This window comes from Triticum urartu, chromosome 3A (assembly GCF_056163025.1).
Source record: "Triticum urartu cultivar PI428250 chromosome 3A, HENAU_Tu73, whole genome shotgun sequence".
In the NCBI taxonomy this organism is placed as follows: domain Eukaryota; kingdom Viridiplantae; phylum Streptophyta; class Magnoliopsida; order Poales; family Poaceae; genus Triticum; species Triticum urartu.
In genome coordinates, this window is record NC_141875.1 from 194887412 (window position 1) to 194899310 (window position 11899).

The window sequence follows — 11899 nt, forward strand, 5'->3', positions numbered from 1 at the left end:
GAACTTCCCGTTGTTTTCACCTAAAACTTCTGTCACGTATTTTTGTTCAACCTCTCTCACAAGAAATTTTGAACTTTGTCGAGGTGAGCACTTGATCATTTAGCAACAAAACTTTTAGCTTTTGCTTTCTCATTCTTGTTTTAATACAAAATGCACACCCTGTAGTATGTGAACTTCTAGCAGTTATGAATTTGAACTTCTAAGATCATGAGTTCTGCCTTCATCGCGAAAACAGAGTCTCCAAAAATGCACTCTGTGAAGAGGTTGAACTTCTGGAGCAGTTTTGTTTGAACTTCACTCTGTTTTTCGCGTGCTGTTTTTTGCCAGTAACTCCCTAACAACTTATTAGAATTTAGCAAATTATATACTGATTGAAAGTTGTTGCAAAACACGCAACTTTCGCATGTTGATCATATTTTCATAGTCGCGACGGTTAAAAAATGAATACATAAAAATGTGTTTTTATTGGTATACATGAAACTTTTAAACTGTACATCGGAATATAGCATGTAATATACTGTTGGAAAGTTTATGAATATGAGCAACTATTTCATATAGATAGGTGTTACAAATTCGTTGCTTTTTGAGAGCAGATTTTAAAATGGCAAACACGATGTTGTTTTTGCCTATCTTTTTTAACATGTAATTGAAGGTCGGAGTCTCGTAATATAATTTTTGAACCGTGCAGGGTGAGCATGTGAACTTTTTACAGCAAACCTTTTAAGCTTTTAGTTTTTCTAATCTTTTATTCTCGTCCGAAAAGCATTCCGTATAGTAGTTGAACTGCTCACTGTTTTCACGTTGAACTTCGGCCACATATTATTCGAAAATAATGTTATTAAATAAGCATCAAACATTTTTCTAAATTAAATTTCATACTCTTATTTTTTTCTACAAACGGGATGAATTTGAGTTTTCTGCACATACATCAAACTACTCCTTTATTTTAATTTAAACTTCTACATTTTATTCTTTAGTAACACAAAAAACCTGAGTTTTTTATAAATATTGAATTTCTCTACTTTTGTATTTTGAACTTCTTGGTTTATTTCTTTTAGTAACGGAAATATCCTAGTTTTGTAATAAATATTTGAACCGCTCTGTTATTTAAATTTGAACTTCTTCATTATTCTTTAGTAACAAGGAAAAATCTAAGTCTTTTCTATGTACTTTGAACTTCTATGTTATTTTAATTTGAACTTCTTAGGCTTATTCTTAGAAAAAAACTATGTTTTCAAATAAGCATCAAACAAATTTTTTTAAAATGACCTTCATACTTTTATTTTTCCTAGAAATGGAAAGAATTTGAGTTTTCCGTATACATCGAACTACTCCTTCATTTTAATTTGAACTTCTTCATTTTATTCTTTAGTAACAAGAAAAAAATCTGAGTTTTTAATATACTTTGAACTTCTTTGTTAATTTAATTTGAACTTTTTAGTTTCATTCTTAGAAAAAAATTAAGTAAGCATCAAACACTTTTTTAAAAATTGGACTTCATACTTTTATTTTCCCTAGAAACAGAAAGAATTTGATTTTTCCGTATACATCGAACTACTTCATTTTTATTCTTTTGTAATAAGGAAAATTTTTATTTTCTTTATAAATATCGAACTTCTCTAGTTTACTAATTTGGACTTCTTGGTTTAATTCTTTTAGTAACCAAAATATCCTAATTTTTTAATAAATATTGGACCGTCTGTTATTTAAATTTGAACTTCTAGAGTTTTTTATTTTAGAAACAATGGAAGTTAGCTTTGATGATTTTTGAACTTCTCTATTTTTAATATTTGGACTTCTCTTTTTTATTTTTACAAACGGTGAAATATCCGCTTTTAAGTGCTCTTTTATTTTTTAACTGCTCTATTACTTTTCTTTGAACTTCCTATAATCTTCTTGTAAGCGGATTTGGATTTTCCGACTTCTATACATCGAACAACTGCATTATTATTATTTTGAACTTCTTGTTTCCGTTCTTCAATGACAAGGAAATATACATTTTGTATAATCATCGAACTACTTCCCTTTTTAGTTTGGACTTCTTTATTTATTTATTTTAATAACAAAAAATTCCAAGTTGCTTTATTAAACATTGAGCCACTCCTCTTTTTAAATTTGAACGTCTACCTTTTTTAACCTTTTTAGGTACATTTTCACGTTTTTTCCTTTTTAGGTACATTTTTCATTGATGGGTTTGATTTTTTCTAACCTCCCGAATTCAGAATATTATATGGATGAATTTTTCTAAAGGACAATACTTGAACAATATTTTTAACTATCATTATGTCGTGTCTGAAGCTTTGCATTTTTGCTCCTCAAGGACCGACCATATAAGCATTAGGCATTAGAGAACATGTACTTTTCAATACAGCTTTTTCAGAAATGCACCTTTTTTCTCTATGTGAACTTCAACTTTTTTGTATATGAACTTCATTGTGAATTTACATTTATTTCTACACACAAATTGCATACAAGATTTTTTTTATTCTTTTACATGTTCCAAACTTTTCCATTTCTTATATTTGAACTTCTTTCTCTTATATAGACAAAAACAAAATATAACCACCCACTTTTTGCACGAACATACACACAGAACGCATGTGCTCGCTCACACAGTTGTCGAAAGTATAACATCAAGTAGGTACACGGCATCAACTCATACACAGTTTGTCCCCTGCACCTGGTATGTGACCTTCTCCCCTGCCACATGGTGACTTTCTTCCTTCCTCTGTTCACATGGGTAGGGAACAATAGAGCGGCACAGAGGATCCTGGAGACACAAACTTTTGAGCATAAGAGAAAAAACACCATATAGTATGGGACTGCTCCTACTTAACTAAATATATAAGGCTCCAGCCACAAGATGGTTGAAATACCATAAACATATATGATTTTAAAATAATGCATACATGTTGTTCTATGAATTAGTTCATGTGTGCACGAAAATTATTTTAAAAGAAGAGAATGTGCCATTGTGCTAATCTAGAATCAAAATTATGTGTGAAAATAATAACAGGTGCAAGTACCAAGGAAATATGATTTTTGCACTTGCTTTAAGTGAACTTGACTACCAAACAGAGAACTGTCAATCTACATCAAGACTATGGAAGCACATCAATAACAACAATCCTAACAAAATATTTTGCAAAACTGAAACATAACAAGGAACTGATCGATTACCTGCCGTAGGGATCTCGCTTGATCCAGGCCTAGGTGGAAGAACGCATGGTAAGTGAACGGTATTGGTTGTGAAGCGAAAAGCTCCTAATCACCTTGCCTTGGTAAATGTCCATGGCGACGATGTGCTTCTGCTCGCCGACGGTGACGTACATGACGTACATCAGGTGGAGTGTTTTGATGACGTCGATCTGCTATCCATGGCTTGATGTACAACACACACACACACACACATCGAGCCTATCCATCCGCTGCTTTTTCACAAATGATGCTACATCTAATCTCAACTGATTATGTGGTGCCGCTATATCAATCACAAAGTAAGATGTTTTTAGGATGTGTGCACACTGCACACGCACATCTCGCCATGGCAGTGGAAGATGAGTTGCACTAGCATTAATCAAGTTGGCCTGCTGAAAATCAACACAGTGGACTGTAGCCATATTAATTACTCTAGAAAATGGTCAAGAACAGTGGACCATGTGCAACCATACTAATTTCTTTTTTGTGGCATAAACACAAGCAGTAGATGCATACTTTTTAAGACAACGAAATGCATCACTTTAGAATGACAGAAGAGATTCTGAACCGAATCAATATGTGTCTAATAAGAAATACTCAAATAAAGCACTAGCATACTGCATTGCATTAGTGTGTCTAATAGGAAGTTAACCGAATTTCAAATATTTTGTTGGACAAGGTTCATCTACTTTCGGGCATCACGTCAAAGAGTTAGCAAAAGAATGGAGAAGGGAAGGATGCCTTTAACATTTTTTTACCTGAGCATGCCCAAAATTTAAATTACTAGAGCATATGAACCAACATGTAGGCATTCAACTATAAAATAACCATCTCTTTCTACTGGAAAATACAACCAATGAAAAACAAAATTGAGTAATTACTCCCAAAAGCAGCAGAAATCATGAAAAATTAAGAGGATAACTGAACCAGTTCCATTTATATACATGATTCCTACAACACACAGAGGTGGATTCATGGGTACAAAGCCATAGGAACATCACATATACAGAATGGTATATGAACAGATATTTGACTTTCTATAAACAAGTCCACTCAGTTCTTTTGAATGAAATACAACACTATCAGACATTTTCTATGCACACGCCCAGCTCAGAAGAGGACATTTTCTATTTTTGACTATGTATCCGCAATTTTTTACTGCGGGGTAAGCCAGAAAGAAGACATTTTCTATATACAGGCCCAGCTCAGAGCATCACAAAATCCCTAAATCAAGCTCGATGATCTGGCTGTTTGGTCAAGCTTGTGGATTTGAGTATGACTGGTCAAGGAAGAAAGAAACTACCTTCTTCTCGCCAAGGAAGTTCCTGTTCTCGATGCCATACAGCAAGAAATTTCACCAGAAATGGGGTATTTCCTAATAAATAGTCGGCCTTGTCCGCTCTTGTGATGAGCTGCCGCTATGAAGAACCTGCATCAGGAAGTTCAAGGTGGCCGTCACCAGAAGAAGAACCGATGTGTGTTGGTCGCCGGAGTGGGCAGACGGGTGGTGACATGGAGCTTCATCGGAAGGAGGGACAGAAGGAGGGGCGGCGCGCATCACAGAAGATTGGCAGGACCGCAGGAGGCGCCTGAGCATGTGGCCGGTGGCGGCGCGCATCAACAGGCGCCGGAGTAGGAGAGGCAGAGGGGACTATAGGCGGCAGTTCACCGGGGTGCGTGGGCTGGAGGTGGGCGGCGCACTAGGGGAGGCGGCGGGCGGTGGATATGCATGGCGGCAGGGCGGAGTCGGCGGCGTTTCGTGGTGGGGATGCGTCGCAAAGGAGGCGGGGTTGGGGGCGGCGATGCGCGGCGGCGCGGCGGAGGAGGCGGGGTTGGGGGGTTGCACGGCGGCGCAGCGGCGTAGGGGAGGAGGCGGGGTTGGGGCGGGGGTGCGCGGCGGCGCAGCGGAGGAGGTGGGGGAGGAGCGACGCATCGTGGGAAGGTGCGGGTTGCAGGGGATGCATGATCGGTTTGGCCGCGTTTTTTTTCTCTGGAGTTCGGGAGGTCCTCGTCGGCTTCTATATATATAGCCGGCTGTGATCCAAATAACTATTCTAATCTCATGATTAGAATAGTGTTGTCATATATATATATATACACATAAACACTATTCTGATCACGGGATCAGAATATTATTCTGATCACAACATGAACTTCCTGAGTTACACGCCTGAACTTCCCTCCGTAGGAACCTGACCTTCGTGCTATCTTCTCAACCGTGTCTCCCCGCGCGAATTTTTTTTGATCAGTCATGTTCTATGTGATGTAAGTGTAATCTACAAACGGTTTTTAGCAACTAAATACCCGTTTTAAATAGGAATCTCGCTCATTAGCGCATTTACTCTCGGGTCGTGATGAAACAAGCCTCAGTTGCAATTTTACTGCCTGAGTTGTTCGAACTGAACTTCCCCCTGTGCTAGGTTGAACTTCCGCCAACATTGCCCAAATGGGGCTTGCGATATACCCTTGGAAAGCTATGGACACCAGTATCATGACCCAAGTTATTTTTTTAGCAAAATGTAAGCGGTTTAAGAGCAGTTTTGAAAACTGTTTTTTCCTCATACAAAAAATGTGAATCGTATTTTCGATCGCGTATCTAAACCGTTTATCGGAATGAGGCAAATAATATGGCGTTGGAAAGCTGCTGCAAAACCGCTCCTTCCACATGTTGAAAGTTTTCTCTAATTCCCTATGGATAAAGAGTAATTTGGAAAATCGTAGAATTTTGCAAACGGAACACCCGAGTTCGTATTTTCGATGTCATTTCTAAACGGCTAATCCAATTGAGGCAAACAATATGGCGTTGGAAAACTTATGTAAATGCGCTAGTTTTTCATGTTAAAAGTTTTTTCTAATTTTGAACGGTTTAAAAGTAATTTAGAAAACAATACAAGTTCCACCGAGTTCATATTTTCGAGCTAATTTTTTAACCGTATGTCTGAATGCAGCAAATGATATGGCGTTGGAAAGCTTGAACAAATACAAAACTTTTTTGTATATATTGTTTCTCCCAATTCCTTACGGTTTAAGTCAATTTTGAAAATGGCTAAAAACGTATTTTCCCCATAATTTCTACAAACTCTATCGGAATGAGACAAATAATATACCGCTGAAAAGCTACAGAAAATGCGAAACTTTTCCATGTTGATGGTTTTCTCTGATTCCTAGCCGTTTTCATGTAATTTCGAAAACGGCGAGATCATTCGTTCTGCCTTTATCGCGAAACAGATTCTTCGAAAATGCAGCGCGTGAAGAACCTGAACTTCTCGGCGCGTGTACGTGAACTTCACTCTGTTTTCACGTGATTTTTTTGCTCGTAGCTCTCCATCCACTCACCAGAACACTGACCATAATTGAGCAAGTAATATACCGGTGGAAAGCTGATGTAAACACACAACTTTCTCGTGTTAATCATTTTTTCATACTCGCGACGATTCTAAAAGTTTTTCATCTCAAATTCATTCACTATAGTAGTCGAGCTTCCTGGTGTTTTCACGTTGAACTTCTGTGACGTATTTTCATTTGTAATTTTCTCATCCATTTCGTCAGTGTTACACAAATGATATTATTTTTGTACAAACCTCTCTCATAATATTTTTTTAACTTTCTCCGATCGAGGACATCAACTTACACAAATGATATTCCTGTCGTTTTGAAGTAAATTAGAGAAATGACGAGATCATGATTTCTGCCTTCATTGCGAATGGAAACGCACTGCGTCAAGTAGTTGAACTTCTCAGGCATGTCCATTTGAACCTCACTCTGTTTTTGACGTGTTGTTTTTTTCACTGCATGAAGTAGTTGAACTTCTGGGGCATGTCTGTTTGAACTTCACTCTATTTCACTTTATTGTATTTTTCTTATATGAAACACACACCATGTAGTACGTGAACTTCTGGATATCATCCCTTTGAACTTCTCTCTGGTTTGAGTGAATTATTTTAAAACACAACAAACAACATCTTTTTATCTATTTTGTACATCTAGATACACGGTGAATCTCTCTCACAAGAATTTTTGAACTTTTCCTCGCCGAGCACTTGAACTTCTAGCAACCATTTTTTTCATTCATGAGTTGTTTTTAAAAGTGCAAAAAAAGGCGTTGTGTTTTTTATTTTTTGAACAGGTAAATCATAGGTTTTAATAAACTACAAACTTCTCTGTTATTTCAATTTAAACTTCAACTCATATTTTTGAGTAAAGAACTGTATTCGATTTTTATTTTTTGAACAGGTAAATCATATTTTTGAGTAAAGAATTGTATTCGATTTTTATACGGAAAAAATCGAGCATGGAAATACAAGGTGAACCTGTATCGCAAGAATTTTTGAACTTCGCTGGACAGAGCACTTGAACTTCTTTCAACAAACCTTTTAAGCCTTTTGTTTTCTATTCTTATATTCTTCTCTGAAACGCATTCCATGTAGTAGTTAAACTTCCCGCTATTTTCACCTTGAACTTCTGTTACGTATTTTTGTTCAACCTCTCTCACGAAAAATTTCGAACTTTCTCGGGCCGAGCACTTGAACTTCTAGCAACAAAAACTTCTTGCTCATTTTTTTCAAATTCCTCATTTTTAGAATATCAACATCCTCATAAGTTTTTGTAAACCTCTATTTTTTAATGCTATGTAATATTGCACTTTTCATATTCTATTTAAATTTTTTAGTTGTTTCTTTATTTAAATTTGAACTTCTTCATTTTATTCTTTAGTAAAGAGAGAAAATTTGAGTATTTTATTCACACCGAACTTCACCATTTTTTAAATTTGGACTTCTTGTATTTAGTAATGTGAATAAACCTAGTTTTTAGTAAAATCGAGCCGCTCTATTATTTTAATTTGAACTTAGAGAGTTTTTTATTTAGAAACGGTGAAAATCCTTTATACTTTATCTTTTCAAATTGAACTTCATACTTTACTTCTTCATGAAATGAGAAGAATCTGATTTTTTTTGTATACATCGAACCTTCCATTTCTTTAAAGTGAACGTCTTGGCTTTATTATTTGGTAACAAGGAATTTTTTTGTAAATAAACATAGAACCACTTCATTTCATAAATTTGAACTTCTAGGTTTTGTAAATAAACAAAGAAAATCTTTTTTATAAAATATTTTTGAACTTCTCTTTTATTTTAATTTGACCTTCTGAGTGTTATTTAAAACCATGAAAAAAATGTTTTCTATTACATATATTGAACGGCTTGCTTATTTTAATTTGAACTTTTTGGTTATCATTTTTCAATAATGGGAAAATCCATGGGATTTTTTTAGTACAACAATAACATTTTCTTCGAACTCTCTATTTTATCAAATTTGAACTTTAAGTTAGCACTGTTATAGTTGAAGCTTTGTTTTTCTTCATGGTATATAACCATTAAACTTTTGTGTTATCTTAATTTGAACTTCTTGGTTTTTATTTTTTTAGGAACTGAAGAAATCCAAGTTTTTTATAAACATTGAACCACTCAGGAGTTTTAATTGAACTTCTAGGTTTTTTAGAAACAGGAAAATTTTGCTTTTAAAAAAACCTTTTTTAAACTGCACTATATTTTTAGTTTCACCTTCCCAACTTTCTAATAAATGTTGGACTTCTCCATTAAATTTGAACCTCTAGGTTTTTTAAGAAACGAGAAAATTGGACTACAAGGTCGTAACACAAGGAGTTGCAGCCAAGTACCTTCCATCTCTACAAATTTGATCAATGAACACAATTTTGGCCTTCTAAAAATCAACTCATTGGACTACAGCCATACTAATTTGATAGTAACATATGAAAATTGTGTCCTTGCAAAATGCTTTTGGGAACGTTTAACCTTTTGTGAAGAAGAACATGGACATAAAGAGCATGACACACACACGAATGCATGAAGCACCCACACAGTGAGTGCAGACACACATACAAGACACAAGACCTAGCACGGACGCAGCAGCACATAACACTATTTTTTATTTTTGAACTTTTGTTTAAGTCTACTTTGAACTTCTAAATATCCTTTTACAAGCTTGAGCCATCAGGTTCCAGCGGCCCAAAATACAATTATCTGACCTTGCGGGCTGTAACACCCCAAGCCAACCATGCACTTTGAATATTACCACATACAACTTCAGAGAAAATAAACATACCCTCAAAGGAAAATTCGGCAGAGTTTCCTCTATGTCTAAGGGCATCCACGACATGCAGTTCATATAGTTATATATCACCAGGAACGTGGCATAAGTGTAAAGCACCAAGCTACAATACCAAACCGAGAACATCGGCGAGAACATAAGTCTTAGTGAGAGTTGTTAAGCCATACAGACGGAAAGGGCAACTTCCAAACTTCAAAACAAACCACCAAGCATAGTAAAGTATAAACTATACTAGGTTCTCAAAACACAGTCCTAAAGGACAATATATGTGTGTTCTGTGTAGTGAGAATGGTGTTGATGCTACTCCCAAGACTCCCATGCATGTCGTCCTCAGGGTTTACCTAAAACATGTAAACAACAAGGATGAGTACAAAGACTCAGCAAGTTCATATAAAGGAATAATGAACAGTACTCATATCAAGATATAACACCATACGCTCATCAGCATTCAACCCATACACTTGAGTTCCTACATGCCTACATGCTCATCTCATTTCATTGCGTATACTGGTATCGCTTGAGTGGACGCCCGTCGACATCCAATCACTCCAACATATGGAGGTTGCCTCCAAAGCAGGTCGCAACCCAACAATGGAGGTCTCGATGTGCCTAGCCACGGTAGGGAATTCTTTCTTTCACTATCATCATGAGTGTGAATATGCAAATGCAAGCAAAGTACTTGAATCAACATATCATGGTCATCGTCATATCCATCGTAATAAACATCATTGTCACTGGTAAATATCATAACAAAACAGAGATCCTGGGATATGCAAATCATTATCCTGTCATGAACTTGCCTCAACCGCGGGGCACAAATTGTGAGTTAAATGATCCCGAAGCAGAGGTTCCCACACCTGTCATCAAGCATATATCATAGTCACAACAAAGCATGGACTCATCCCGTAAGCATATATATTTAGCATCACTCTACGCACAAGACCCCACCTCATATCTAGTTTATCACATTAAGACATCACGCTATCAACAATGAAGAAATATGAGTGTAAGTCTAGTTACAATCACCCACGTCCAGACATAAAATTTTGTCCAACATAGTACAACCCACTTTGATAATTTCATAGGATTTAATATACCAAACAGAATCTAACAAATGATATGTGTTTGAGCATCTAGAGAACAGCCTCTACAAATGTTATGTTGTAACTTTATTTTAATTCCACCCCAACAGGTCCTAATCTTCCATATAAAAATATTGTACCCAGGAAACTGTGTTTCTAGACAGTAAACCAAATAGACGACTGCTCTCAAACCATACATCCAAATGAAGCAAATAAGTACGGAAACCTTGGAATATGCTTTACAACTCATATGTACAGGCCAACTCGAAATTGTGAGCATAACTAACTCGTTTTCCACCTAGAAGCTGGCTGTCCAGATTTTTCAGTGTAGTTTTAACTGATCTAGATTCAGTTTACAGTGAGAGATGCCCAACGATCCAGTTTTTCTGCTAGAAGGCAGTCCACATCTCACAACGTCACGGATGGGCTATCTTCCCTAACTTATTTGGCTAAGCAAAGGAACTAATATACAGGAGGTCTGACCTGGGCAACCATGGCGGCCGCAAGCCGGTGGGGCCGGGAGCATGACGCGAATGGGGCCAGGTGGGTAGAGCTGGGGCTAGAATTTAAGGTGCTGGGGAGAGGACGAGCGCAGCCGGAGAGTGTCTCCGTGGACACCGCCGCTGCCATCGGCGAGGGGACGCCGGAGGTTGGGGCGGGGGAGAGATGGCGACGAATGTTGGGGCGGCAGCGGCGCCAGAGGTTGGGGCGGCGGCAGTGCCGGAGGTAGGGCCAGGGCGGCGGCGCAGAGAGCTAGGGGTAGAGGGGCGGCGGCGCAGAGAGCTAGGGGTAGCGGAGAGCGGCGGTGTAGGGAGGTCGGGCATGGAGGCGCGATGGGAGGTCGGGCCTCTACCGCCAGACGGTTGGGTGTCGGACCTGGCGGCGACACGATTGGAGGTCAGGGACGGCGACGACGCGGGCCAGGCAGGGAAGGCAGATGTGGGGAGCGGGGGAGATTAGGGGAAGAGATCGTGGGGAGCGGGGTGGGGTGGGATTTTTCTTTTTTCTTTTTCTTTTGTGCCGATCGGGGTGGGCTTTTTTGGATCTCAGAAGCATCCCATCGCCTGCTATATACAGGGGGTTGTGATCCAAATAGTTATTCTAATCCAATGATTAGAATAGTGTCACTCTCTCTCTTTATATATATATATATATATATATTTATATATATATATATATATATATATCCGTAAGCAATCTACCATTGTGCTTGAAGGAAATATGCCCTAGAGGCAATAATAAAGTTGTTATTTATATTTACTTATATCATGATAAATATTTATTATTCATGCTAGAATTGTATTAACCGGAAACTTAGTACATGTGTGAACACTAGTGAAAAACCGGGATGTATCACCGGTTCATAAGGGCCTTTAGTGCCGGTTCTGCAACCGGCACTAAAGAGTGGGGACTAAAGGTCCCCCCCTTTAGTACCGGTTCTGCACGAACCGTCGCTAAAGGGCCACCACGTGGCACGAGCCTGCTCCGGG

At 37.9% G+C, this 11899-nt stretch overlaps 1 long non-coding RNA gene across 1 annotated transcript; it reads right to left on the reverse strand.

The window, feature by feature from the left end:
• Positions 1–9374: 9374 nt before the first annotated feature.
• Positions 9375–11404, reverse strand: LOC125543538 (uncharacterized). Its single transcript, XR_015618564.1, has 3 exons — positions 10893–11404; positions 10128–10184; positions 9375–9668 (listed from the first exon to the last, which is right to left on the reverse strand). It is a non-coding gene; the product is annotated as an uncharacterized LOC125543538 (long non-coding RNA).
• Between the last annotated feature and the right edge of the window lie 495 nt (positions 11405–11899).